The sequence below is a fragment of the Myotis yumanensis genome, unplaced genomic scaffold, assembly GCF_028538775.1.
Source record: "Myotis yumanensis isolate MYYU_CA2020_CCGP unplaced genomic scaffold, mMyoYum1.0.hap1 SCAF_3, whole genome shotgun sequence".
NCBI lineage: Eukaryota > Metazoa > Chordata > Mammalia > Chiroptera > Vespertilionidae > Myotis > Myotis yumanensis.
Window position 1 is genome coordinate 26,126,673 of NW_027223754.1, and position 27,124 is coordinate 26,153,796.

General features: G+C 42.1%; 2 protein-coding genes across 2 annotated transcripts in view; one reads left to right on the forward strand and one right to left on the reverse strand.

The window, feature by feature from the left end:
* KAT6A (lysine acetyltransferase 6A) overlaps positions 1 to 1,617 on the reverse strand; it is a 127,018-nt gene extending 125,401 nt beyond the window's left edge. The window contains exon 1 of the mRNA XM_070408465.1: positions 1,531 to 1,617. The gene's annotated coding sequence lies outside the window, so the exon portion shown is untranslated. The remainder of the gene's footprint in view (positions 1 to 1,530) is intronic.
* Positions 1,533 to 27,124, forward strand: part of AP3M2 (adaptor related protein complex 3 subunit mu 2) — a 63,748-nt gene continuing 38,156 nt past the window's right edge. The window contains exon 1 of the mRNA XM_070408468.1: positions 1,533 to 1,615. The gene's annotated coding sequence lies outside the window, so the exon portion shown is untranslated. The remainder of the gene's footprint in view (positions 1,616 to 27,124) is intronic.

A 27,124-nucleotide genomic window follows, 5' to 3' on the forward strand; every position in this document is an offset into this window, starting at 1 on the left:
CAAAAGAAACTGGCAGACACAAATCTTTTTAAAAAAATCACCAAAATAGTGAAGTCTCAATCTAAATAACTCCTTTACTTCCAAAAAATAAATTTAACTTCAGTGTTTTTAGACCTCTGCTCTTATTCTGAGGAGCATTCACATTACAACATAAACAATGCTAAAGATATGCCTCCCACGGCAATTATTAAGAGTGAAAGAGTGACATTAAAATCCAAAGGAAAACCAAAAGATATTAGGAGAGAAATCGTCCTGCTAACCATGATAGGAAAGAAAAGGCTTAAAGAAATACTCAAGCCTTAAGAGCCAAGATTTATTTTTAAGTTATTTGACTAAAAAGAAGCCCCCTGAGAGCGCTCTATCCTTCATTTGGGTGAGCGTCTCAAGGGGATAGAAATCACAGTGTTATTACTCTAGGAAAGTTAATTATGAAGACATTAACGCTGAGCGAAGTGAGAAGCTACCACCTGAGTTGAAGAAACTAGCAACACCCTAATTGATTACGCTCCCCGGTGAAGGAATGAATGGCAGCGACCCGTCCCCACCTCTCCCGAAAGTAAGGCGCCTGCAGACTTGAACTTCCAGCTCCGCACGGACACCAGCCGGCGGGGAGAACGCACCACTCGCTTCCGACGGCCCTTCCCGGGCTCCATCCCCCACCCCCAAGCACCTCTTCGCGCTCGCTTTTCAAAAGAGCAAGAAACTTGAAAACTTGAAACTGCACCCCCCGGCCGCTTGCCAGCGGGCACGCCGCTCCCACTAACTGGAAACAGAACCCGAGGACTAAATTAACAATGAAATCACGTGAAGGGCTTCCGAGGAGCGGATCTCCCCTTCCCAGCCCCTGCCCATCCGCAGCTCCGCAGAGGCCGCTTCCGAGAAGGGCCCGGGACGCGCGGGCTGCCCGGGCAGCCTGACAGGTCGGGCGGCTCCGGTCCACACCGGCCGGCGCTGACAGGCCGCCCGCCGCCTCCCCTCCCGGCGCCCGGGCTGACAGCCCGGCAGACACCACACCACACGTGCTGCCTCCTCCGCACCACAACACCCGCCCGCCTGTCACCCCCACTGGCCGCCACGGCCCCGCCGGGATCTCCGCACCCCGAGCCGGAGCGCGGGCAGGAGGGGCGGCCGGGCGCAGGTGGGGCCGCTGCGGTGGGTGCGCCCCCGAGGGAGAGCGGGCTCGCCGGCACAGCACAGCCCAGCCCGAGGCTCGCGGCCTGGGCCGCTCTCCGCCCGCCCGCCCGCCCGCCGGCACCCCCGGCGGCGCCCGACCCGCGGGCGGGCGGCGGGAGAGTCGGGCCTGCTGCGCGCGGTCCGCGGGGCGGGGTGCGCCCGGCGCCGGCCCGGCGCGAGGGGGCGGCCGCGGTGCCCCAGCCCGAGGCCTGGCGCAGAGCAGCGGGAGGCGGCGCAGGCCGCGGCGGGGCCTGCAGCCGCCCGCCGACCCCGCGAGGCGGCCGGGCGGGCCCCGGAAGGGCTCCGCCTCGGGCTCGACGGCCGAAGGCGGTCGGGGGTGGCCCCGCGGCTACTTACCGGGGCCGAAGAGAGCCGGAATCCCGGGGACCCGGGCCGGACCGCGGAGATGCCCCAAACTGACACGACCGCCATCTTGGAGACAGTGAGCTCCGGCCGGGGGGAGGGGCGGCGAAGCGGCGGAACAGCCGCGGGGGGAGGGGAAGCGACGCGAGGGAAGGGCCGCCTGGGGGAGGGAGCGGGAACAGCCCGGGAGGGAGGCGACGGGGGGGGCGGGAGGGGGAGCGAGCGCGGGAGGGGGGCGGCCGCGGAGCGGGAGTCGCCCGGCCGAGTGCCGGGAAGGGCCGGAGGGCGGGGCGGGATCGGAGGGAAGAGCCGGCCGGGCGGGTCACGTGGGGCGGGTACAAAAGGCCAAAGCCGAAGTGGGAGGAGGACCCGGTGGGGCTGGAGGCCAGCAGCTCGGGGCTCCTTCTCGCCTTTCTCACGCGGCTAGTTCGGCCGGAGACTCGGGAGAGGAGATGGTGTGTCCCCATTACACAGCTGGGGAGACTGAGGGCGGGAGCACGGGCGGGGTGGTGTCGGTGCGGTCCGGAAATCCGGCGGCCGGGCGGAATCTGCACTCTGGATGGCGGCCGTGTTTACAGTTAGCAGGGCCTCCCTGCCCGCTTCGGAGCCCTCGCCCCACTGGCACCGGGACTCCCCCGGAACCTGAGGCCGGGAGCCGGGTGGGCGGGGAGTGGGCAGGTGCCAGGAGGAGGCTGCCTCCCTCCATCCTTCTCCCTCTGCTCGCCTCGCGCACCCCACACACCTCGCTCCTCCCTTCGGTCGGGAGCAGAGTGGGTGCGAGGAGAAGCGGGGAGAGGGTAGGAGCTCAGACACCGCGTCAAGCTCTTTGTCAAGTCTGCACAGTGAGAGACTTGTTGGACCTTAACCAGAGTCGTTTTTGTAGCAAACCAGGGTCGGGAGACTTGCACAAGGTCACTCGGCTATCGTGGCACACATCTGAGTTTGCAGCCGCGGTCTGTCTCAGGCCAGTGCCCGTCGGTCTGCTCGCCCCGTGCAGCGTTGCTCTTGTCCGAAATGATGGCTGAACCATGAACTGGCACTTTTTTATGGCCCGACTGTCCTCTGCTGGCTGCCTGTGTTTCTTTGTCTTTTCTCTCATCTAGTTTAAACTCCTTGAGGCAGAGATTGAGTCATACTTTTTTTTGTGGGTTGTTTTTTTTTTTTACTGCATTCACTGGAAAGGCCATAAATGACAAATGAAAAGACATACTAAATGCGTAATAACTTTGCGTATGTTTTCCTGCTCCTAGACCTTTATCTGCTTCCTGCATAGGCTGTCTCCCCTAACACCTCATTTTAATCCCAGTTTTACCTTTTGAAGACCACCCTCTCACTGCCTTAACTTCGATGTTTATAAACTTTTGTTGTATTGGCCATTTGCCTCCATCCTTCCCCTTTTTTTACATTTGCATTTACTTTACATTTACATTACTTTGGCATTTTGTGTGTGGCCTTTGTATATATTTTATTAATATGTTCCCTTGTATATACTGTTCTAGGATGTCTCTTTGCATCTCCATGGCAGTATTGTACAAGCAGTTACCGACTCAAAAAACAAAAGAAAGTTGATAGTGAATGAACAATTTTAAGCCATTAAGAAAGGTGGAATTTCTACACCCTCCCCCCCAACTCAAGTCTTGAGTGTTTATACCTCAACATATACTTTACTATCTCTATAGATTGTCTCTACTCTAATTATTAGACTGTCTCTATTCAGTACTAACATAAAAACTTATATGTTTATATGGTGGTCTGGCCAACTCAATATCCTAGCACTGACACTGATAACATAAGTGTGGTGTGATGAGATTTACTGGATCACCCTACTTCCCTGCCCCAGCCCCAAATTAGGAGAGAAATTTGGAGATAGAAGATAATCTATTAGAAAGGATATTTTCCATCCTAGAGTAATGCATTCTCAAGTAAAGTGGGAGCTATTTGTAATGGAAATACATACAGGAATTTTTTTTTAAAAAAAGGTTTTTATTTCCCAAAGAGGACAGATAAAAGCATATTAATAGAAAGAAAGTTAGTTCTTCATGTGAGAGTAGTATGTGGTCTTCAAAAGAAAAATGATGTGTATAGAGATGATCTGTTTGCCTTTGGATAGATAATTTGGAAGAAAACTAGCCACAATCATTCCTGTGAAAAGACCAAACTGGAAATTAAGCACACAGTAGCAAGAATTTAAAACAATTTGCAACAACAAAGTACAGTTTAGCTTTCCAAACAGCTTCCAAAGAGAGACTTTACTTTACATTTGCATTACTTAGGGCACATTGTGGAGGACTCCTCAAAATAAAAGGTCTGCAACAAAGACAGAGTGAAGTCCTCATCTTTTGCATCTTAAAAACAATCCACAGTACTGAAAGGACAGCTTTTCTTGCTTCGAACTTTACAAAGAATTCAGCCCTGCAGAGCTGGCAGCTAAAAGTTACTTCCCTCTTCCACATTTTGCTCTAGGAATCCCTGCCTTTTCAGTTGCAGTTGGTAACTATATTTTATGCAGTCTAGCTAAGCCTAAAATTGAAAGGTTGCTTATCCTTGTTTCAACAGGAAAAATTTGTAGTCCATTTACATTTAATATAATTACTGCTGTGTTTGGATTTATGCCTGAATATTACTATTTATTTCCTTTTGTCCACTCACTTTATATCCTTTATTTTTTTTGTTTCTTGCCTTATTTTGAATTAATTAAAGTATTTTAAAGCATTAACCTTCTTTGTTAGCTTATTAATTACACATTCTTTTAGAAATCTCAGAGATTGCAATATGTTTGTTTGACTTATTATACTCTAATATAAATGATTGCTTACACTACTTTCCCAAGAATGCTAAAACTTTAGAATAGTATGCTTCCACTACTCTTTCCCTTGTGTGTTTTTTGTTGTCAAGGATTTTAAATTTAAAATATTTTTAAAATTAATTTGAGAGAGAGAGGAAGAGGGAGAGAGAGAAACATCGATCAATAAGTAAAGAAAATAAAAGTCATCTAAATTGGAAAGAAAGAAATGAAACACTTTACTCATAGATGACATGATTTTCTATCTAGGAAATTCTACAGAATCTACAAACAACTAGAATTAATGTTAATCAAGGTTGCAGGATATAAGATCATACATATACAAAAATCAAGTGTAAAATAATCTGATTTTTTATAATAAGCTTTAAAAGTGATGATTTCTATGTGAAAGATAACATACAGGTCAACCAAAAAAGTTTGAAGACCAACAATTATAAGTATTGTTGGATGAAGATGCATGTCAAACTCAAAAACAACTTGCAGAGAGATTAAACATTGCTCAGCAAACAATTTCCGATTGTTTACAAGCAATGGGAAAGATTTTAAAGGAAGGAAAATGGGTGCCACATCAACTGAACGAAAGACAAATGGAAAAACGAAAAATCATCAGTAAAATATTGCTTCAACAGCATGAAAGAATGACTTTTTTGCATCGAATTGTGACTGGCGATGAAAAGTGGATTTATTTTGAGAATCCCAAATGCACAAAATCATGGGTTGATCCAGGTCAACCATCAACATTGACTGCAAGGCCAAATCGCTTCAGAAAGAAGACAATGCTCTGCGTTTGGTAGGATCAGGAAGGTGTGGTGTATTATGAGCTTCTAAAACCAGGTGAAACCATTAATGCTGATCGATACTGACAACAAATAATCAATTTGAACCACGCTTTGATTGTAAAATGACCAGAACGTGCCAGAAGACATGGCAAAGTAATTTTGCTTCATGATGATGCACCATCACACACTTCAAAACCAATTAAAGACACCTGAAAAGATCTTGCCTGGGAAGTATTAACCCACCCGCCGTATTCACCAGACCTTGCTTCTTCAGATTACCACTTGTTCTGATGGCACATGCATTTTCTGAGCAGCACTTCAAAGTGTACAAAGAAGTGGAAAATTGGGTCTCTGAATGGTTTACCTCAAAACAAGAAAAGTTCTATTGGGATGGTATCCACAAATTACCTGAAAGATGAGGGAAATGTGTAGCTAGCGATGGACATTACTTTGAATAAAGCACTTTTGATGTTTCTCTTGAAATTATCATGTTTTCTTTGATTACAAAATCCGCATTATTAACCGGTACACCTAGTATTTATTTTCTCCACTTTTAACTATAATTTCTTAAACATATCAATTCTAGCTATATTAAATCTCTTTCTGATTATTACAATAGCTACATCTTCTGTGGGTCTATTTCTATGTTTATTCTTTCCGTTGGTTTTTGGTCAATTTAAGCAAATTGAACATGTGATTATAAATAATGGGTAATATAATCAACTGGATTTATCCCAGAAATGCAAGACTGGTTTGAAAATCAACTAATGTAATTCACCACACTAGCAAACTAAAAAAGAAAAAAATTATATGATCAGGTCAGTAGATACAGAATAAGCATTTGAAAAATCCAAAATCTATTCCTGATTAAAATCTCTCAGCAAATTGGGAATATAAGAGAACCTTCCTACACTGGTAAAGGGCATTTATGAAAAATCTACAAGATACTTAATGGTAAAAGACCAATACTTTCCCTCTGAGACGATCAAGACAAATATGTCTGCTTTGTCACCACTTCTATTCAACATTGTGCTCTAGATTCCAGCCAGATCAATAAGTAAAGAAAATAAAAGTCATCTAAATTGGAAAGAAAGAAATGAAACACTTTACTAATAGGTGACATGATTTTCTATCTAGGAAATTCTACAGAATCTACAAACAACTAGAATTAATGTTAATCAAGGTTGCAGGATATAAGATCATACATATACAAAAATCAAGTGTAAAATAATCTGATTTTTTAAAATAAGTGAAAGACTTGAATTGACATTTTGCCAGAAAATATATGCAAATGGCCAATAAACCCATGAAAAGATCCTCAACATCACTAATCATTAGGGAAATGCAAAATCAAAGTCACTATGAAATACCACCCATTAGGATGTCTACTATAAAAAAAACAACAACAACCAGCATTGCCCTGGCTGGTGTGGCTCAGTTGCTTGGGCGTTCGCCCTGTGCACCAAATGGGCAGGCTTGATCCCCAGTAGCGGGTATGCAGGAGGTAGCTGATAGATGTTTCATTCTCATATTGATGTTTCTCTCTCTCCCTCTCTGTGCCTCTCTCTCTCTCTAAAAAGTAATATTAAAAAAAAACAGCAGTGTTAATGAGGATTGAAGAAATTTGAATCCTTGTGTATTGTGCATTGATTAGTATGATGGTGTCTCAAAAAAAATTAGAAATGCCTTAGGATCCAGCAATCCGATTTCTGGGTACATATCCAAAAGAATTGAAAGCAGAGTCTTGAAAAGATGGTTGCACATCCTTATTCATAGCAGCAATTCACAAGAGCCAAGAGGTGGCAACAGCCCAAATGTCCATTGATGGATGAGTGGATAAACAAAATGTGGTATATACACACAATGAAATATTATTTAACCTTAAAAAGGAAGGAAATTCTGACACATGCTACAGTATGGATGAACCTTGAGAACATTATGTGAACTAAGTGAATAATAAGCCAGTCACAAAAGTACAAAAACTGTATGACACCACTGTATGACTAGGGTAGTAAATTCACAAGGACAGAAAGTAGAATGGTGGTTGAGGGGGGTGGGGGGGAGGGAGGAGGTATTGGGGAGTTATTGTTTAATTGCAGAGTTTTAGTCCTGCAAGATTAAAGGAGTCTGGAAGTGGGTGGTGATGATGGTTTCGCAGCAGTGGGAATATACTTGACACCACTGACCTATACATTTAAAAATGGCCCAGTTGGAAATTCTGGTGTCATATTTGTAACTCTACATTTAAATTTTTGAGGAAATGCCAAATTGTTTTCAAAGTATCCACCATTTTATGTTTCCACCAGCAACCTGAAACTGCAGTTTACTCTCCATATCCTGACCAGAACTTGTTATTGTTCATCTTTTTTATTTATAGCTATCCTAGTGGGTGTAAAGCAGAACAGTATTGTGGATTTGATTTCCCCTAATGAGTAATGATGTTAAGTATTTTCCATATGCTTAAGAACTATTCACATATTTTTTTGGAGAAATGTCTGTTCAAATCAATTGTGTATTTTTAAATTGGGTTGCTTTTTCATTGTCAAGTTTTGATGGTGGAAAGAAATGCTATTTTTTTCCTTCTGTTTGATGGTTTTTTATTGATTTTTAGAGAGAGACAGATATCGATTTGTTGTTTCACTTATTTATGCACTCATTGGTTGATTCTTTTTTAAAAAATTTTTTTATTGATCTCAGACAGGAAGGGAAAGGGAAAGAGAGATAGAAACATCAATGATGAGAGAGAATCATCAGCTATCTTCTGCATGACCCCTACTAGGCATGGAGCCCGCAACCCAGACATGTGCCCTTGACCAGAATCAAACCCAGGACCCTTCAGTCCACAGGCCAATGCTCTATCCACTGAGCCAAACCAGCTAGTGTTCATTAGTTGACTCTTCATGTGCCCTGACTAGGGATTGAACCCTCAACCTTGCCTTTTTGGGAGGATGCTCCAACCAACTGAACAACTGAGCCAGGGCGTGTTATAAGAGTTTTTTGTGTTGGGATACAAGTCCATTATCAGATAAATGATTTGCAAATATTTTCTCCCATTTTGTGGGTTGTCTTTTCATTTCTTTTTCTCCTGTTTTATTAAGATACTAGAGGCCCAATGCATGAAATTCGTGCAAGAGTAGGCCTTCGCAGCCACAGGGGCTGCCTCGATCCTGAGGCTGCAGCCCCAGCTTCGTCCAGAAGGATGTCTGGTCTAATTAGCATATCATACTTTTATTATTATAGATATGTGCCCTGTCCAGGTAGCTCAGTTGGTTGGAGCATTGTCTGGATACGCCAAGGTTGCGGATTTAAGCCCTGGTCAAGACACATGCGAGAATCAGCCAGTGAATAAGTGAAACAAGTCAATGTCTCTCTCTCTCTCTCTCTCTCTCTCTCTCTCTCTCTCTCTCTCCCTCTCTCTCCTCTCCTCCCTCTCTCTTCCTCTCTCTCTCAAGTCAATAAAGAAAAAATAAATAAAAAGAAAAGATATGTGACATATAACAATGTATGAGTTTAAGGTGTACAATGTGAGGATTTGATATATGTATATATTGTGAAATGATTGCCACAATCAAGTTAATTAACACATTCGTCACCTCACATAGTTATCTTTTTTTGGTGTGTAGTAAGAATATTTAAGATCGTCTTTACCAGATTTCAAATAGTCTTTTCACTTTCTTGATAGTATCATTTGTAGCACAAAAGTTTTAAATTTTCATATAGTCCAAATTACCAATTTTGTTCTTTTATTGCTTGTGCCTTTGATGTTGTATCTAAGAAACCATTGCTGAACCCAAGGTCATGAAGATTTACTCCTATCTTTCATTCTAAGAATTTTATAGTATTAGCTATTACATTTAGGTCTTTTATTCATTTTGAGTAATTTTTAAAATTGATTTGAGAGAGAGAGAGAGAGAGAGAGAGAGAGCAAGAGAAAGACGTTGATTTGTTGTTCCACTTATTTATGCATTCATTGGTTGATTTTTGTATTTGCCCAAATGGGGGTTTAAACTACATCCTTGGCTTATTGGGATGACGCTCTAACCAACTGAGCTACCTGGCCAGGGTCTTCAGTTTGAGTTATTTTGTGTGTGTACAGTGTAAAATAGGGATCCAGCTTTATTCCTTTGCATGTGAATATGCAGTTTTCCCAGCACCATTTTTTGAAAAGGCTACTATTCTTTTTCCATTAAATTGTTTTGGCACCCCATCCAAATTCAATTGATCATAAAAATAAGGGTTTGTTGCTGGACTCTCAATTCTATTCAATGGATCTATTTGTACACCTTTATACCAGTAACATACCATCTTGATTGCTGAAGCTTTGTAATAAGTTTTGAAGTTGAAAATTATGAATCTTCCAACTCTCATTTTTATTACGAAAGGTTGGCAGATTTTGTCTTTTTGAAGATTATTTTGGCTCTTTTTGATTTCCATGTGTGTTTTAAGATCAGTTGGTCAATTTCTGCAAAGAAACCAGCTGAATTTTTATTAGGATTGAGTTGAATCTGTAGAGCAATATGGTGAGTATTATCATCTTAATATTAAGTATTTACCATCCATGAACAAGGTAGGTGTTTGCATTTATTGGAATCTTATGAAATTTCTTTCAACAACATTTTGTAGTTTTCAGCATACATCTTACACCTCTTTTATTAAATTTATCCCTGAGTATTTTATTCTTTTTGATGCTATTGTAAATAGAATAGTTTTTCTTAGTTTTATTGTTGCAATGTTCATTTCTAAAGTATAAAAATATGATTGATTTTTGCATATTGAACTTGTGCCCTGCAAACTTACTGAACTCATTTTTTAGCTCTAATAGTTTTTAATTTAATTCCTTTAGATTTTTTGACATATGCAAGATCATGTCATCTGTTTTAGTCCTTCTGTTCCAATCTGGGTGACTTATTTTCTTGTGTAATTGCCCTGGCTAGAACCTCCAGTACAATGTTAAAGAGATGTGGTGATAGCAGACATCCTGATCTTTTGTTCCTGATCTTAAACAGGAAGACATGCAGGTTTGTTTGTTTTCTATAGATGCCACTTATCAAATTAAGAAAGTTCCTTTCTGTTCTTACTTTGTTGATCATTTTTATTACGAAAGGTTGGCAGATTTTGTCAAATGCTTTATCTGTATGTATCTATTTGAATGATCAAATGATTTTTGCTCTAAATTCTCCCAATTTGGTGTATTACATTAATTCATTTTCATATCTTAAGGAAACCTGGAGTTTCTAGAATAAATCTCACATGGTCATGGTATATAATTCTTTTTATATGTTGCTGGATTGAGTTTGGTAGTATTTTACTGAGAATATTTGCTCTATATTCCTAAGGGCTATTGATCTATAGTGTTTTTTCCTTGCGATATCTTTATCTAGTTTTGGAATCAGGGTAGTACTGTCCTTGTTAAATCAAGTGGGAAGTGTTATCTCCTCTTCCACATTTTGGAAGAGTTTGTAAAGGACTGGTATAATTCTTTAAATGTTTGGTAGCATTCATCAATGCAATCATCTGGGCCTGAGTTTTTCTTTATGGGAAGTTTTAAAACTACTAATTTAATCTCTTCACTTGTTAGAGGTCTATTTGGATTTTCTGTTTTTTCTTGAGTCCGTTTTGGTACTTTTTGTCTTTCTAGGAGTTTGTCCATTTCATCTGCTTACCTAATTTAGGTACATACAGTTTTTCATAGTATTCCCTTTCATTCCTTTTTTTTTTCCCCTGTAAGGTTGGAGTGAGTTTCCCTTTTCATTCCTGATTTTATTAATTTCGTTCATTTTTTATTCTTCATCTTGCTAAAGGTTTATCAATTTTCTTGATATTTTTTAAGAAGCAAACTTTGCTTTGGTTTATTTCCTCTGTTGTTCTTCTATCCTCTATTTCATTTATTTTCACTCTCATTTTTGTTATTTCCCTCCTGCTTGTTTTGGGTTTAGTTTTCTCTCCTTTTCCCAGTTTCTTTAGTTGGAATATTAAATTATTGATTTGAAATATTTCTTTTTTTTTTTTAATACAGATGTTTAGTTGGTGACATTAATTTTGATCACCTGGTAAAGTTATTGTCTGTTTTCACCAATATAGAATTCGTATTTTCCTCTTTGCAACTAATAATCAATCTATGGGGAGATACTCTTTAAACTTTCTGTACAGGCTTTCTAGTGAGGTAAACATTTGTACATTTTTTTTTAAGGCACAAACTAGCAAGTAAAAGTTTCCATCTGCTTTGATATGTAGTATTATTTTGTATGAGCTGTCTAGTATAGCTCATAAGGCACCTCATCTTGGAGTAGTTTTTTTTTCCTGGAACAAATTATTTATTTATTTGTTTGTTTGTTTATTTATTTATTTAAATCCTCACCCGAGGATATTTTTCCATTGATTTTTAGAGAGAGAGGAGAGAGAAGGAAAGACAGAAATTTGATTGGTTGCATCCTGCATGCACCCTGACCACGGCCCTGGGTCGGAGAGGAGCCTGCAAGTGAGGTACGTTCCCTTGACCATAATCAAACCCAGGACTTTTTGGTCTGCAGGCCGATGCTCTATCCACTGAACCAAACCAGCTAAGGCTGGAACAAATCATTTAAGTAGACCTTCTTAATTAGGCACCTAATTGTCCTAGGATAAGGATGTAGCATGGCCATTGGTTAATGACTTGACAAAGGCTACCTCTCCCAGTACTGCTTGCTCTGATGCCAAGGGGAAAGGAAATTTTGTATAGAGATCCTGATTTCTCTAGAACAGCGGTTCTCAACCTGTGGGTCGCGACCCCTTTGTCGGTCGAATGACCCTTTCACAGGGGTCGCCTAAGACCATCCTGCATATCAGATATTTACATTACGATTTATAACAGTAGCAACATTACAGTTATGAAGTAGCAATGAAGATAATTTTATGGTTGGGTCACAACATGAGGAACTGTATTTAAAGGGCTAGAAGGTTGAGAACCACTGTTCTAGGATATTGACACCCTTGTGCACACATTCCTCCCATCTTGACGTACAATCTATCCTATCTAATAATAGACAAACATGCTAATTAACCATACCTCTGCTACGTTTCCCATTGGCTAATCAGGGTGATATGCAAATTAACTGCCAACAAAGATGGCGGCCGGCAGCCACGCAGCTGAAGCGAACATGAGGCTTGCTTGCTCCAGTGATGGAGGAAGCCAAGGTTCCCCGCCTGCCCAGCTCTGAGCTCCGGATGCAACAATGTTGCAATTATAGAAGCTAAACAAACCCCAGATACCTGCTTTCAGCCAGCCATGGCCTCAGAGCTGGAGCCGGCTCTCAGCTCCAGTGACAGCTATAGAAGGTAAATAAATCCCAGAATTAAAAAAAAAGAAAAAAAAAGAGGCTGGGAGCTTCAGTCGCCCGCCAACCTGAAAACGGCCCTCAGCCCCTCACCCAGACTGGCCAGGCAACCCAGTGGGGACCCCCACCCTGAAGGGGGTGTGACCAGCTGCAAACAGCCATCAGCCCCTCACCCAGACTGGCCAGGCACCCAAGCAGGACCCCCACCCTGATCCGGGACACCCTTCAGAGCAAACCAGCCGGCCTCCACCCGTGCACCAGGCCTCTATCCTATATAGTAAAAGGGTAATATGCAAACTGACCCTAATAGCAGAAAGACTGGGAATGACTGGTCACTATGACACACACTGACCACCAGGGGGCATATGCTCAATGCAGGAGCTGCCCCCTGGTGGTCAGTGCGTTCCCACAGCAGGGAGCTCTGCTCAGCCACAAGGCAGGCTGATGGCTGCCAGTACAGCGGTGGTGGTGGGAGCCTCTCCTGCCTCCTCAGCAGTGCTAAGGATGTCTGACTGCAGCTTAGGTCTGCTCCCCGCTGGCAAGTGGACATCCCCCGAGGGCTGCCGGGCTGCCAGAGGGATGTCTGATTGCCATCTTAGGCCCAATCCCCCGGGGAGCAGGCCTAAACCAGCAAGTGGTCATCCCGGAGGGGTCCCAGACTGCGAAAAGGCACAGGCCGGGCTGAGGAACCCCCTACCCCCGAGTGCACAAATTTTTGTGCACCAGGCCTCTAGTATATATATAAAAGCCTAATATGCAAAGTGTCCCCTCAGGAATTTGACTGGGCGTTCGATAGCTTGCTATGACATGCGCTGACTACCGGGGTGGGGGGCATGGAACGAAGGAAGGCCCCAGCCAGCGGTTGGCAGCCGGAGAAGGGAGGCCCTGGCCGGTGGCCTGCAGCCACTAGGGACCCTACCTGTGCACGAATTTTGTGCACTGGGCCTCTAGTGTTAGAATAGTTCAGCTGTATTGAGTCAGGTCTGTCTGAAATCCTTCATCAGAAAAAGTTTTTAAGTGTCCCCAGGCAGTTGCTTCTTATGAGGAACATGGGAATCAGAACCCAAACCCAGGCTAGATTATCCAGGTGGCAGTGCAACCAGGAGCATTGTCCTGGGAGAGGCTGAACACTCCTCCTGACTAGCCATTCAGGCCTTGTGGGTGAATTTGAGGAACTAAGCCAGAATGTAGGAATATGAAATAAAAGCCGTACCTGGAGAACCCCAGGCGGGGAATGGGGATCACTAATGGCCCAATCAGAGCCTCTAGTTCTCTCCAATAAGGTGGATTACTATTAATATTAAAGGGACATGGTGAATGTGTGCACTGAACTGGTACAACTGGTCTTTCCAGTTGCACTTTTTTTTTAAAATGTGGCTACTTTAAATTATTTATTTTTATACCTAGAAGATTATCTTCTTAAGGTAAGATAGAATCCTGAAAGGAATTCTGCTTTTTAAAAACATTTTTATATATTTTTAAATTTATCTTTATTGTTGAAAGTATTATAGATGTCCCCCTTTTTTTCCCATTGACCCCTTCTAGCCCCCCATCCCCAGGCCTTCAATTTTGCTTCTTTTGTTTTACACACATTTATAATCAAATAGGGTCTGCCTGGTTTGGGTCTCCATATTTAACAACACCTGAAGCAACTCTTTAACTTTATAAAATCAAAAGATTGCTTGATGAATAAAGACCACAGGTTTCCAGCAATAAGTCTAACTGGAGGGTCTACAAAACATCTAAAAAGCCAACCAAGCCCTGGCAAGTGTGGCTCAGTTGGTTGGGCTTCATCCTATGCACTGAAAGGTTGCCGATTCAATTCCTCGTCAGGACACATACCCCAGTAGCTGGCTCCATTCCCAGTAGGGGCATGCAGAAGGCAGCCCATCAGTGTTTCACTCTCTGGTTCTCTCTCTCTCTCTCTCTCAAAATCTTTAAAATAAAAGTAAAAAAAAAAAAAAGAAAGAAAAATCCAACCAAAATATTAAACTTAGTCATTTAAATAAATGGGCAGGTGCATTTGAAGAATTCAGGTGGAATTCTTTTGATGCCAGGAATGACCTAGCACAAAAGTCCATCTGAAGCTGCTGCATAATGATCCAGAGCCTCTTCCTTGGGGCACTTGGTAATAGAATTCTGTCTGTGCAGGGTGGGGAGTTCCCCAAACCCCAGTACTCAGCAATGATAAGGCTTTGCTCTAGGAGAATATACACCTAGATGAGGCAGACTGCAAAAATAATAATTTGCATGTTATCTTTGTGCAGAACTTTTTTTTTTTTTAAGAAATAAAATGCCTCCATTGACATTTTGTGGCTACTAGCTTTTTTTGAGGGTTCCTGGACCAATTTTCACTCTTTGCATGGTGTAGAAAACAATCAGTGTGGGATTTTAGTTTAAAGCAGATGAGATCTATAGTGCCCCAGACATCTGGCAGAAGTGAATGCAACATTCCCTGGAGGAATATACCCTCAACCCAGGCCTGGGAGAAATCTGACAGAGAAATTTAAACAAAGATGAGCCAACAACCCCAATCACATAATACACAAGGAAATACACAAGCCATCATGAGGAAGATTCAGCAAAACAAATGAACCAGTCCTAGAAAGACTTCAGTATGGGAATCTATATATATAAAAGGCAAATATGCTAAGTGTCCCTCCAACCGTCCGACCAGTGGCTATGATGTGCACTGACCACCAGGGGGCAGATGCTCAACGCAGGAGCTGCCATGGCGCACACTGGCTATTTACAAAGAAATGGCACTGTGGACCTGGCACCGACAAAGCAACACCCAGCTTCCCACAAGTGGGACACGGGCCCTGCCACCAGCCCGGAGTGACAGCCCACCAAAATGTAGCCAACACTGCCGAGATCCCATGGCGCAAAATGAGGCCCACAGCCCAGCCCAGAAACGGTGGCTATGGGTGCTGGGTAATGATGTCACATAGCAATACCCAGTTTCCTCTCCCTGGCAACTAGCCTACTTGGAGTTTCTTCAGCCCAGGAACACGACTTGCTTTATAGCCAGGTGCAAACATTTTACACTTTAACCAAATGTCTGTGAAGCATTTTCATGTGCCTCATCTCATTTGATCCTCACAGAAGTCCTGGAGTAGGTAGATAAGGGACTCGGTGGAATCCTATTTTCTTTTCCTTAGCCAGAAAACGGAGATTTAGAAAGCTTAGAAACTTGACCCGACTGAAAAGAAGTAAGAAATGGTGGACCTTGAAAATGACTTCAGGTTTTCTCACTGCGCAGAATATAGTCAAACACTGCTACAGTTAAATATTTCACCCTTTGTTCTCCCTGTGTGATTTACAATAATACAGTAAGTCCTAGGGTTACATCAGAGATCCATTCCTACAGTGTCATGTAACACGATTTTCGCCATAAGTTGGAATCCACCTACATAAGCACCTACGTCACTCACATGGAGCACATACACAGCAGTAATGAAGTGAAATAGTAAAATAATTTTTAAAGAGAGATAATTCCTGACCTTTACTTGTGGTAAATAAATAATAAAAAACATAAAGCACATATGTACATACGTCGAAATGATGGAACTTTTTTTTTTTTTTATAAATAAATGGGAGATGGCAATGTAACCACGAAATGACATACATCGAGTCAGATGTAACCCAAGGACTGTCTGTAATCTGCTTCATGTTGATATTTACTGCTGTGTTGCTGACAGTTACCTGAAAGAGAAGGTGGGGTGCTGCACTGGGCTGGAAAAAGTTTAGCTAAATCAGAAAGCAGATCTAATTAAGCAAGTTTATCTATATACATAAAGCTCTCACTGGCACCAATTGCATGCGTGTGTTTCCATCTATCATTGTCAGTCATGAATTTGGTTGACACTTCTATTATAGAGAAAAGGTGAATACTGATATTAAAATATTTCTTCTAATTAATTTCCTTTTGATGTGCACAGATTCGTGCACTGGGCCTCTAGTTATTAGATAATAGCCAGATAAAACACAGGGTACTTGGTTAAATTTGAATTTCAGATAATTAATAAATTTAAAGTATAAGTATATCCCATGCAATATTTGGGATATCCTTATACTAAAATTTTGGGTTTTTTACCTGAAATTCAAATTTATCTTGATATTCTGTGTTGTTTTTTAAAATATATTTTTACTGATTTCAGAGAGAAAGGGAGAGGGAGAGAGAGAAACATCAATGATGAGAGAAACTTTGATCAGCTGCCTCCTGCACCCCTACATTGGGGATCAAGCCAGCAACCTGGTCATATGCCCTGACCGGGAATCGAACAATGACTTCCTGGTTCATAGGTTGATGCTCAACCACTGAGCCATGCCAGCTGGGTGGTATTCTGTGTTTTTAATTGTTAAATCTGACAACCTTAGATATAGACTATCTAAAGTAAATAAATAAGAAATAAAAGAAGAAATTGGAAAGATGAATAATGAACAAGAAAACATCAGAAATGACCAGATAAATATGAAAAAGGAGCAAATGGACCTTCTAGACATGGAAAATATAAGAATTAAAAATAAAAACTAAATCGGAGAATTGGGGGTAAGTGTATTGATGTTGCAACTTACTTTGATATGCACAACAAAAGTTGGACTGATGGATGCATTGAGGCATAGGCAGATGACCAAATATGTGATAAAGCATATATTTGAAGAATATAGGTGGTGGGTAGATGGGATTTTAGTGTGAAATTATTTCAACTTATCTATATTTTAAAAATTATCATAATAAAATATTGAAATAAACATTAAAGTTAAACAGCATAATGGACAAAGTTTAAATACTGAACTAGGAGATAAATCTGGAGGAATTTCAAAGAATGCAGCCCAGGATAAAAAGATAAATAATGAAAGGCTAGTTAAGATATGTGTTAGCAGCACAACCACTTCAAAAATACAACTAAAAGACAAAACGGACACCATCCAGAACCACAGGAAGACTGGCTGAGTGGAAATTCTACAACTAGAAGGAAAGAGAAAAGCACACTGACACGCAGAGGAGGTGCAGAAATAAAGTGCAGAGGTACGGAGGCGCACCTGGAAAGGGCTGGCAACTGAGGACACAGTTGTCTTTTTCAATCGGGAGGGAGTCTCAAGATCCCAACTGCTCTGAACTCCAGTTCCGGGTGAGTCTCTGGGGACCCAGACTCATACGGGGAGAAACTGAACTGTCTGGCAGCGAGTGGAACTTGAGGGCAGCTTTCTCTCAGAGGTGCTTGCAGGACACTGAGACGCGGGGCCTCTTAGGGCAGGACTGAGGATCGGCCATAGCTGTTTGCTCCGCCCAGTTGATTCCCCGAGACCCCACCCCACCCAAGCTGTGCGCAGAGGCTTTTGCATATGAATGACCTGGCCTTTTGCAATCTAAAATTACCTAACAAACTGCATCTGGGTCAGAGAGACCCAGAGCATCCAAAAGAAGGCCCAAGGCCCCACAGCAGCTTGCATTGCTTCACAGCTGGGCCTCATCTGGGCACCTCCAAACCCCAAATAAAGAAGAGGAATCTGCAGATCTCTCCGTGGCTCCTGCAGGGTAGCCTCAGGCAGAGGCTAAATTAGCACCTCCTTAGAGATCCAAGTGCCAGTGTACCCAGTGGTCAGAGTGGGACCATCCAGATTACAACTCCTCAGATCCATAAGTGACACACTCAGGGGGCAGACTCAGTGAGCACCAAAGCCCCACTGAAGCAAGTCTTGCCCCAGAAGGGTGTCTCCAGCACAGAAGTTCTCCCACCATAGACACAGCTGATTCTCACAGCCAATTGGCCTGGAGGTCAATTCCTCCCAGTGATACCTACAACAATCAAGGCTTAACTACAACAAGACTGTGCACAAAGCCCACAAAGGGGTGCACCAAGAGTGTCCACCTCAGATAATTGGGGAAGCTGAGCCACTGGGCCCTATCAGACACCTAGCACAGAAAGCCACGCTATCAACACAGGGAAGCAGCCAAAATGAGGAGACAAAAAAACAGGTCACAAGTGACAGAAATGGTGGAAAACAAACTACTGGATATAGAGTTCAGAACCATGGTTATAAGGTTACTCAAGAATATTCTAGAAACCACCGATAAATTTAGTGAGACCCTCCATAAATCTAGTGAGACCCTCGAAGATATGAAAAAGGACCAACTAGAAATTAAGCATACACTGACTGAAATAAAGAATATTATACAGAGATCCAACAGCAGACTAGAGGATTGCAAGAATCAAGTCAAAAATTTGAAATACGAGAAGCAAAAAACACCCAACTGGAAAAACAAAAAGAAAAAAGAATCCAAAAATATGAAGATAGTGTAAGGAGCCTCTGGGACAGCTTCAAGCATACCAACATCCAAATTATGGGGGTGCCAGAAGAAGAGAGAAAGCAAGATATTGAAAACCTATTTGAAGAAATAATGACAGAAAACTTCCCCTACCGGGTGAAAGAAATAGACTTACAAGTCCAGGAAGTGCAGAGAACCCCAAACAAAAGGAATCCAAAGAGGACCACACCAAGACACATCATAATTAAAATGCCAAGAGCAAAAGACAAAGAGAGAATCTTAAAAGCAGCAAGAGAAAAACAGTCAGTTACCTACAAGGGAGTATCCATACGACTGTCAGCTGATTTCTCAATAGAAACTATGTAGGCCAGAAGGGAGTGGCAAGAAATATTCAAAGTGATGAATAGCAAGAACCTACAACCAAGATTACTTTACCCAGCAAAGCTATCATTCAGAATTGAAGGTCAGATAAAGAGCTTCACAGATAAGAAAAAGCTAAAGGAGTTCATCACCACCAAACCAGTATTATATGAAATGCTGAAAGGTATCCTTTAAGAAGAGGAAGAAGAAGAAAAAGGTAAAGATACAAATTGTGAACAACAAATACACATCTATCAACAAGTGAACCTAAAAATCAAGTGAATAAAGCCTTTGCACACAGCTTGGGTGGGGTGGGGTCTCAGGGAATCAACAGGGTGGAGCAAACAGCTATGGCAGATCCTCAGTCCTACCCTAAGAGGTCCCGCGTCTCAGTGTCCCGGTAATTGCTGCAAGCACCTCTGAGAGATAGCTGCCCTCGAGTTCTGCCCGATGCCAGACAGTCCAGTTTCTCCCTGTATGAGTCTGGGTCCCCAGAGACTCACCCGGAACTGGACTTCAGAGCAGTCGGGATCTTGAGACTCCCTCCCAATTGAAAAAGACAACCATGTCCTCAGCTGCCAGCCCTCTCCACGCACACTGTGTCCTCAGCTGCCAGCCCTTTCCGGGTGCGCCTCTGTACCTCTGCACTTTACTTCTGCACCTCCTCTGAGTCTCAGTGTGCTTTTCTCTTTCCTTCTAGTTGTAGAATTTCCACTCAGCCAGCCTTCCTGTGGTTCTGGATGATGTCGTTTTGTCTTTTAGTTGTATTTTTGAAGTGGTTGTGCGAGGCAGCAATTTCCGGTGTTTACCTATGCTGCCATCTTGGTTTCTTCAAATTTTCTCATTCTTATTTAATAAATTCAATTTTTACAATTTCCCTGATAGACCCATCTATAAGCAATAAATAATATTTTCAACCATTAGTCAGAAATATTTTAATACACTATATTTCACGATAACACTGAAATGCAAAAATATCTTCTGATGTGTTTTAAAAAACAATAACAACACTATAGACAACACTAAGGTTGATGCTCTGATATCTACTCACTTCATCTCTCCCCAGAAACAATATGATTGGGGGACTTGAATTCAGCCTAACGAGTGTGGCCCAGTTAGCCAAAAGGTGTCCTTATCCCATTCCATGCTTTGATCAAGAAAGGGCATTTTACCCCATTTTTGCCAATGAAACATGAGAAGTTGGACTGAAGGTTTCTGGGAAACTTCTTCCTTGACAACACTGGAAAGCCAGACTGATTCTCTCCCTGCAGATGTGACAAAGAAGTGTTTAGACTCAACAATTACCAGGAACCATTCTGCCCCGAAACATCTCTAAGGCCCATTCTGCCTCTGGCATCACCAGTTAATCTAATCAAGGTCTTTGTTCATTAAGGCAGTTCGTGCCCAGTTTTCTATAGATCAGCGGTTCTCAACCTGTGGGTCTCGACCCCTTTGAGGGTTGAACGACCCTTTCACGGGGGTTGTCTAAATACATCCTGCATATCAGATATTTACATTACGATTCATAACAGTAGCAAAATTACAGTTATGAAGTAGCAATGAAAATAATTTTATGGTTGGGGGTCACCACAACATGAGGAACTGTATTAAAGTGTCGAGACATTAGGAAGGTTGAGAACCACTGCTATAGATGCTAAAAGGATACTTAGCATATTAGCTTTTTATATATATAGATGTTCATATCTCAAGCATTTTATAAAAATCAAAACAAACACTATCCTTCTTTGACTCTTAGGACACCTCCTGCCCCTCAGAGGCAAGCTCAGTAGTTGAGCATTGATCTATGAACCAGAAGGTCACAGTTCGATTCCCAGTCAGGGCATATGCCTGGGTTGCAGGCTCAAACCCCAGTGTGGGGCATGCAGGAGGCAGCCAATCAATGATTCCCTCTCATCATTGATGTTTCTATTTCTCTTTCTCCCTTCCTCTCTGAAATCAATAAAAATATGTTTGTTTGTTTTTTAAAAAGAGAATAGTCTAGCCCTTGCTGGTTTGGCTCAGTGGATAGAGCATCAGCCTGCGGATTGAAGGGTCCCAGGTTCGATTCCAAGTCAAGGGCACATGCCCGGGTTGTGGGCTGGATCCCTAGTAGGGGGGCGTGCAGGAGGCAGCTGGTGGATGATTCTCTCTCATCATTGATATTTCTGACTCTATCTCCCTCTCCCTTCCTCTCTGAAATCAATAAAAATATATTTTTTAAAAAAGAGAATAGTCTACATTCATTGTAGCCACTGCTAAATAGCATTGGCTGGTATTTACTAAACATTTACGATGTGTCAGCTGATTTACATACATTATCTCCAATCTTCAAATCCATACCACAAAGTAGGGCTATCACTCCCCTTTTTTATGAACCAGGTAACTGAGACTAAAGAGAATTAGGTATCTTGTTTCACTCAAACAGCTAAAATGCGACATTATTAGGATTGGAACCCAGGTCAGTTTGGATGCAAGTCATGTTATTTGCATTCTATCAGCAGTTCCCAAACTTGGCAGGGCATCAGTCATCTAGAGACCTTAAAACACAACAATTACAACACAGGTTCTTAGGCCCCATCCCAGACCTACCAAATCATAATCTCTCTCTCAAAGAGCCAGAATCTCTATGTTTCAAGCTCCCTGAGTGAATCTTATACAGCCAGTTTGATGTAGGTCTTCCCTACACTGCCTCTCACAGTTGAGTGTTCAGCTCATTCCAGTTTGGCTTCTAATTTCAATCCTCAAAGCAAATTGCTCCCAGAGACCTCCTTGTGGCTAGATCTACTGGAAACTTTCCAATATTCATCTTGCTTGGCTTCTTAATAACACTTGTCAAGCTGAGCAATTTCTAACTCTATTTGGCTTCCAGGTTACATTTTCTGCCTTATTTCTGATCCTTCCTACCCTGTCTCTGTCTTCTGGCCACCTCCTCAATGTTGGCACTGCCCACCTTGGTTTCTAACCTCACCCTCTTCTCCATATAAACACTGTTTGGTTGATCTCATCCATTCCTGTGGATCTAATTACTGTTTATATATTAATGGCTCCCAAACTGGTATTTCTAGCCTCACTCTTGGCTGCTGGATCTGTATGTCCATATATGAGCCATTGCCAGTTAAATCACTTAGGTCCCTTAAGCTCAACAGGTCCATAATTGAATTCATGATCTTCCTCAAACAACCTTCCCCCGGGTCTAATTATACTGATAATTCAAAAAATAGCATTCCCACTGGCCGGCGTGGCTCAGTGGTTGAGTGCTGACCTATGGACCAGGAAGTCACGGTTTGATTCCTGGTCAGGGCACATGCCTGGGTTTCAGGCTCGATCCCCAGTAGGGGGCATGTACGAGGCAGCGAATTGATCCTCTCTCATCATTGATGTTTCTACCTCTCTTCTCCCTTCCTCTCTGAAATAAATTTTAAAAAATAGCATTTCTTCCCCACCAGTGTGGCTCATTGGATTGAGTGTCCTCGTCATCCATGCACTGAGAGGTCACTGGTTTGATTCCTGGTCAGGAATGCCTGGATTGCAGGCTTGATCTCAGGTCAGGGGTGTGCAGGAGACAGCTGATTCATGTTTCTATTCCTCTTGCTTCCCCTCTCTCTAAAACCTACATATATATATTTAAATCTCATTTAAAAAATAGCATTCCCTAAGTTTGAAAAAATCTAAGCTTTTGAGGCCAGTGACACTTGCTTCCTCTATAAGAGTCCATAGTCACCTTCCATTTTCCAAATGGTTGAAGCTCAACACTCTGATTGGAGGTACCAGACCTGCTACTACAAGTATCCTCATAGCATGTTGATGCTTTTGGTGGCCTGGTAGCCACTGGGGAGAAAAAGACCTTCCAGATCTACAATACAGGTGACTAATGAACTATCTGCAGACTTTCACCTTGAGTTAGGTACAGGGCCTACTACTCTTATAAAGAGTTTTAATATTTCCTCAAATATCAGTCTTACTTTGTTCCTCCGAAACTTGGAGAAAAATGGATCTTCCTGATACTACAATTTTCCCACAACATCTGATTAGAAAAAATGTCAAACACACAGAAAATTTGAAAGAAATGTGCAGTGAACACCCATATGTCCACCCCCTAGATTCTACAGTCAGAATTTAATTTTTATTAGCTCGAATAAGTATTTGCCTAACCCTGTGAGCTGTGAATAGAGTGATAGCTCCACCATAATTACATAGGAAGTATTCTGTTCCTACTGGTAAGTCCAGTGCTTCTTAAGGGCTCTGTACTGCAGCCAATTTCATGAGTGCTTTAAACAAGCCAACACAGGTCAGCTGTTACCTGGGTGGAGGAACTTCTAGAGAGTTCTTCCCAGCTTAAAGAAACAAAATTTCAGTCACTTGGCTTGCTGCCTGAAGACACCTTCAGCTTTTGGCTCTTATAAGCAGGTGTTGTCCATAACCTAGAACTTTCTGGTTGTGCAATAAGAGAGGAATTGCCACTGCTTTTGGGCCAGTGATAGAGAAGAGGGTGTAACTGGGATTCATATCCCCTGCCATTGATTTTCCCAAAAGTTCTACTCTAAGACTAATGGCAAGTGTCCCCACAGATAGTCTAGTGCTCTCTTCTACAAATGCATACAACCTTCCCCGTATCTTCCAGAGCCACTAAAGCCTTTAAAGAGAAAAAGGAATATAATTCCTCGAAATCTAAGGAAAGCAGTGGCAACCATCTCTCTAAATTGGTTCCAACTACTGTATGTGATGTCACAAGCTATATATTTCAACTCATAATAACTGCTTCATTTTGGCACAATATCATCTATCCTTGGCTTCCTTCTTTTCCTGGAAGGTCTTCAGTTAAGAACAGATACCAAAACAAAGGAATGCGTGCTCATCAGTAAACTAACTTCTTCTCACAGAAAGAAAAAAGCAAAAAAAAAAAAAAAAAAAGCATTTTGGCTGAATGAAATCTGTGACTTTTCATTCTTATCCTGTAAGAACTAATGCAATTTTTTTAAATGCTAAATCCCTTTGAGGCAGCCCTGGATGTCCAATTTTGAATAGGAGTGGAATACTTGAATGAATATAAAGATAATGCTTTTAGAATGGGGATAGTATTTTTTTTAGATACATTTATTGATTTCAGAGAGGGAGAGAGAGATAGAAACATCAACGATGAGAGAGAATCATTGATCGGCTGCCTCTTGCATGCCCCCCACTGGGGATCGAACCCGCAACCCGGGCATGTGCCCTGACTGGGAATCAAACTGTGACCTCTTGGTTCATAGGTCAACCACACTGGCCTGGCGGGGCATAGTATTTTTATATTATAAAAGTCTCTTTCCTCTTTTGTCTTTCTGAGTACATGACCTTAACTGTAGATCTAAACATTTTCTGTAGAGAGCCAAACACTAAATCTTTTAGTCTTTGTGGCCCATACAGTCTATCTTACAAGTACTCAACTCTGCCATGTTAGCTCAAAGGCAGCCACAGACAACACATAAATGAATGAGCATGGCTATGTTCCAATTTTATTTATGGACACCTAAATAAAGACTACATTAGTTATTCACAAAGCGAAGACCTCATATTTATTCTGCACAACCAAGCTACAGCATGAGTTAAAAAATTACAGGCCCACAACCAATGTTTCCTCAAATATAGTCTAATTTTTACTATACACCTTTTATTCAATTTGTGAGACCACAGGATTAAAGAGTCAAAATGAGCCAGTATTCTCACCATAATTTAAAAAGTAACATGTAGCCAAAACGGGTTTGGCTCAGTGGATAGAGCGTCGGCCTGCAGACTCAAAGGTCCCGGGTTCGATTCCGGTCAAGGGCATGTACCTTGGTTGCAGGCACATCCCCAACAGGAGGTGTGCAGGAGGCAGCTGATCGATGTTTCTCTCTCATCAATGTTTCTAACTCTCTATCCCTCTCCCCTCCTCTCTGTAAAAAAATCAATAAAACATATTTTAAAAAAATAAAAAAATAAAAAATAAAAAAATAAAAAATAAATAAAAAGTAACATGTAGAGGTTAAGAATGCAGGTTTTGGAATCAGTCAGATGAGAATTCAAATCCAGGCTCTGCAGCTTTCTTAGCTGTGTGATAAGAGGTAAATTGAAGAACATCTCTACATGTTTCTTCATTTGTAAAAATAGGCAAATAATTTGTTTGGAAAATTAAAAGAAATAATGCATATCAAACTCTCAACACAGTTTTCATTAAGGCACACAGTAAATGCTCAATAGATTTTAACTTATTATCATTATTTAGTAAGTCATTGCTAAGTAATGATTTTTATTTTTATCTGTGTGGAAAGATCATTAGTGACATTGGGGTTCAATAGTCCATTTCACTGATTATATACTATTTTGTAATTAGGAAAATCACCCTAATGTAATGTCATTTGTTTAATTTGGGAGCCCTGTGATTAATTTGTTATAATTATAGGTGGATTGTACAGTTGGCTCTATCCACTGAGACAAACCAGCTAGGGCCTTTCTTTAAAAATTTTTTTTTTCTTTTATTGATTTCAGAGAGGAATGAAGAGGGAGAGAGAGGTAGAAGCATCAATGATGAGAGAGAATCACCAATTGGCTGCCTCCTGCATGCACTCCACTGAAGATCAAGCCCACAACCCAGGCATGTGCCCTGACCAGGAATCAAACTGTGACCTCCTGGTTCATAGGTGGATGCTCAATCACTGAGCCACACTGGCCGGGCCAGAGGTGTGTATTTTCATATTTGACTTGCCACTGTGACTACCTTTACATATCTGTGACTTAATGGTATTTGTTTGTACATGTATACTTTAAAAATTAATATTTATTAAAGCATTTAAAAATAAGAGTTCAGACACCTTATGGAGAGTTCCAAATCTCATTAATGTTCAAGCAAATGAAAATTTAAAGTTCTTTTTAAGAGTTATGTATTTATAGGTAATACGTGGTACATAGGACAAAATTCAAAAGGTATAAAAGATTGTATGATGAAAAGGAAGTTGTCTTCCTCTCCCCATTACATCCTCTATCCCACAGTTGCCCTCCTAATAAACAACACCTTCCAGAGATACACACACACACACACACACACACACACACAGATGGGCAAAGTAGGTTTACAGTTGTGTGTGAAACAGAATTTATATTATTATTTATTAATTATTGTATTATTTTCCATATGAACATCTGTAAACCTACTTTGTCATATACCCACCACACTGTTCTGCAGCTTGCTTTATCTATATTGGAAATTTCCCATATCTCTGCATATAGAGCTGCCTTGTATTTTGATTGATTGATTTCAGAGGGAGAGGGAGAGAGAGATAGAAACATCAGTGATGAGAGAGAATCATTGATCGAAACGGCCTTGTCTTTTTAAATGGCGGCTTAATATTTCATCAGGATGATGTGTTCCACATTATTTAACCAGCCCCCAGGGACAGGCGTTTTGGGTGCTTCCAATTGTTTGTTCTTATAAGGAAAATTGCGATGGTGCCTTGTAACTTTCCATATTCTTTATACTATGATTTCCTCCTTTCTCTTCCGACACGACTGAAGAGTGATTCCGTGGGGCTTTCCCGAGCCCCCTGGCCCCAGACCTTGGCATGTATGTATTCGCGGAGTTCCTGGATCTCCCTCCAGCAGTGTTGTTACTAGTCTCCTGCTCATCTATCTGCCTACTCGGGCCTGGTGGGAGGCGGGCGTGTTATGAACCGCGTGTCAGGGTTTGTGTGTCTGAGCAGCAGTGAGCGCACGTGTCCTGCGCTGATTTCTGGGGCATGCATGCGTGGGAGGGAGCAATTCCCAGTGCAAGTGGCTGCTTGCTCCTTTTGCAGCGTGTGGAACCAAGGTGGGGTTGCGATCTGTGGTATGTGGTCCTGGCGTGAAGCTCGGGATGCCACTGTCCCAGCTCTGGTCCACAGTCCTCCCCCCACCCAGGGGAGGTGTTTAAAGGTGCCTCTTAGAAACAGGCACAACCCGGGCAGCCCAACTCCAGAACAATGGGTCCTTTCAGCCGCCCCCTTTAGATGTATGGCTCGTCACCATGGCAACCACCCCATTATTGAAAGTCAGAGCGGTCCCGCCTCAG